Genomic DNA, 3,335 nt, shown 5'->3' on the forward strand with positions numbered 1-3,335 from the left:
CTGGGCTCCTAATATTAACAATAATAATAAAGGACGACTGTGTCTTAGAAGATTGCAAACTCCTGTGGGAAAGCAGGTAAATAATCAAGCAGTTATAAGCCGGTATGGAAAGTGATACAGTGAGAGTAATGAGAAGTCTGGGGATTGGTACATGGAGCACCAATTCCAGGCTGTCCGAGCGTGGTCTCTGGAGCACCCAACAGCCAAACAGAAACTTAAAGGAGAGTTGGAGAGTGGTTGCCAGAGGCAATCACTTAAAGGAGATGGGAGGTCTACTTGATGAGGAAGCCGTTTCAAAACAATGTGACCTTAAAACAGGCGTCCCCAAACTTTTTACACAGGGGGCCAGTTCACTGTCCCTCAGACTGTTGGAGGGCCACCACCTACTGTGCTCCTCTCACTGACCACCAATGAAAGAGGTGCCCCTTCCTGAACTGCAGCGGGGCCTGGATAAATGGCCTCAGGGGGCCGCATGCGGCCCGTGGGCAGGGCCATAGTTTGGGGATGCCTGCCTTAAAAGAACTGCAAATGCACATTGAGGCTCGAAATCTGAATAGGAGTTGTATCAGGAAGGGCAAGCCCTAGGAGCTTTCATGCATAAAGTCGTGAGTCATTGGAAGATTTCAAGCAAGAGAATGAAATAATCGGATTTGTGACTTTGACAGATTGCTTTGACAGTTGAGTGGAGTGATATAGGAATCAGGAAGATAAATTATGAGTTAATCTCTGTAGCCCAGTAAAGAAACAATAAAGTCTTAAAATGAAGTTTCAGCAGTGGAAATAGAGATAAGTGATTTGTTTAATGAGAATTCACGTGACTTAGGGACATAGAGAAAGAATTGAATTAGGAGAATGAGTGATTATTCCCAAAATTCTGGCTTGAGCGACTCAGTGAGTATTATTACTCTTCACCAAATAAAGGCTATGGGAAGAGATACAAGTTTAGGGGAAGGGAAAGGAGTGTGGGTATGAAAGTAAGAAATAGGATAACTTACAGCAATTTCACTTGTTTAATCATATTTAATAATTACCTGTCAATAGAGTGAACAAGGGTGATGTTCTCAGTACATTTAAAATGAAATAATCAATTTTTACATGGCTCTACTAGTAAAAACGAAGTTGACATAGTCATGAAATTAGTCAACCATTTAAATCCATGCAACGTTTAAATTTTTAAACCCAATGTTTGTCATGTATGCACAAGTGATTCTGAATTGCCATTTATTTTTCATAGCTTTCTAAATGGATGTTGAATTGTATTTTCACTGAATTAATTAAACTTACTTACTGTCTTGTGCAACACTACCACAGTGATTTTCTTGTTCCACAACACTTATTAGACTTGATGTAGCTCAAAATCAGATTTAATTTTTTATTTATTGCTGGATCTTGCCTGTGGCCATTATTACCAGGATATTTTAGAGGTGATTTCCTATTTTTTTTTTACACTCTTGCTCTTCCTCTCTCTCTCTTTCATATATCTCTATCTATCTCTTTCTCGCTATTAAATTTTTTAACACTTCCTTAATTTCTAGTGACACGTCTCATATTTTTCCTGCTGCAGTTCTGGGATCAGCCACTTCTCCCACGAGCCCTGGCTCCTTTTGCTGGTGAGTGGTATTAAAAACAAAGGTCCAGGCACCAGGTGTGCTCATTGCTAGAGTGGCACTGCCTCTGTCCCCTCTCAGTGAAGAAAGCTGAGGCACACATGTAGCTAAACGAACTCATGCATACACACACAACTATATCTGCCTCTATTTTTTTTTTTTTTTTTTTTTTTTAGACAAGAGTCTCGCTCTGTCGCCAGGTGCCAAGCTGGAGTGCAGTGGCTCGATCTCAGCTCACTGCAAACTTCGCCTCCCAGGTTCAAATAATTCTGCCTCAGCCTCCCGAGTAGCTGGGACTTAGGCGTGCACCACCACGCCCAGCTAATTTTTGTATTTTTTAGTAGAGATGGGGTTTCACCATGTTGGCTAGAATGGTCTCGATCTCCTGACCTCGTGATCCGCCCGCCTCGGAGTCCCAAAGTGCTGGGATTACAGGTGTGAGTCACCGTGTCCGGCCTATCTGCATCTATTTATTGACATGTATACTTTAAAATATGAGTCCATATTAAGGCTTCTGACCACAATTCAGCACTGTGCTCCCTGGCAGGGGCTGCCTCCGCCCGGGCCGCTTCTCCTGTGCCGGGGGCTGGGCTTCTCTCCGGATGTGGGCTTCTCTCCGGATGTGGGCTTCTCTCCGGATGTGGGCTTCTCTCCGGATGTGGGCTTTGCGTGCACGCAGGACACCGTCCTGCCAGACTTCCGGCTCAGCTCCCCGGGGGGACGGGCTCCGCGGGGTGTGGGGCAGCACCCCCTCTGCCGCAGCCGGCCTCGCAGAAAGCCTTCCAGGCGCCCGGCTCACGCGCCTCCGCCCCTCCTCTTGCCCCTCGGGGTTGCCGCCGGCCTCCCATCGTGGCCGAGCGGGTGGCGGCTGCTGCCCCCAAGGCATACTTGGGGTTGGGGAGCTTGGGAGCCACGGTGGAGGAGAAGCGCGGCCAAGCCGGCCCGCCAGGCCCAGCTGCCGGTGCAAGTCCACCTCCTCGGAGACGGCGTGCAGCTCCCGGAACTCTGTGTCGAAGGGCTCCACGTTCTGCCCGGTCAGGAGGAGGAGGAGGTTCCTGTCCACGTAGGAGGAAGTCCAGGTGCACCTGTAAGATCCGGTGGCTGCGTTGTCACCATCCACCATCAGGAACCTTCATGACAGGGCCCGTCGGTGCTCCCCACGGGCATGTAGAAGCCGACGCCTGTCACGGAGCGGACACGGATGTTCCGAGTCCGGAAGTCGGTGAGCCGCAGGCCCTGACACATCTCCGGGAGATAACTTCGCTCCCGCCTCGTCCAGGACGAGGTCCACTGGGACCCCGCGCTTACAGGCAACATCCACAGTGTCCTGGAAGGTGTCACCATCAGTGAAGAGGGCCATGGCCACCGCAGTGACCTGCCGGGCCTGTTGGATCTTCTGCCTGACCACTTGCTTGAGGTGCGGCGCCTTCTCGTCCTGAGCGGGTGGGTGAAGAGGATGACTTACTTACAATAGTTGGGTAAGGCTTTGCGGGAACGTGTTTATTTCTCTTGGCTATATAGTTAGGTTTGGCATTGCTTTTCTCTGGATTCTTTGGGATTTTCTATATAAATAGTCATGTTGCCTCTGAATAATTTAATTTTTCCATGTTCTTATCTGTATAATTTTATCTTTATTATCTTACTGCATTGGCAAGAAACTTCAGTACAACGTAAAATAGGAATTTAGAGAGAAGATATGCTTCCCTGACTCCCAAACTTAATAGAACA

General features: G+C 48.1%; 1 pseudogene; it reads right to left on the minus strand.

Moving 5' to 3' along the window:
• Positions 1-2,132: 2,132 nt before the first annotated feature.
• LOC101043464 (protein FAM83F pseudogene) lies at positions 2,133-2,967 on the minus strand (annotated as a pseudogene).
• Positions 2,968-3,335: the final 368 nt, after the last annotated feature.

This window comes from Saimiri boliviensis, chromosome 14 (assembly GCF_048565385.1).
Source record: "Saimiri boliviensis isolate mSaiBol1 chromosome 14, mSaiBol1.pri, whole genome shotgun sequence".
Classification (NCBI taxonomy): Eukaryota; Metazoa; Chordata; class Mammalia; order Primates; family Cebidae; genus Saimiri; species Saimiri boliviensis.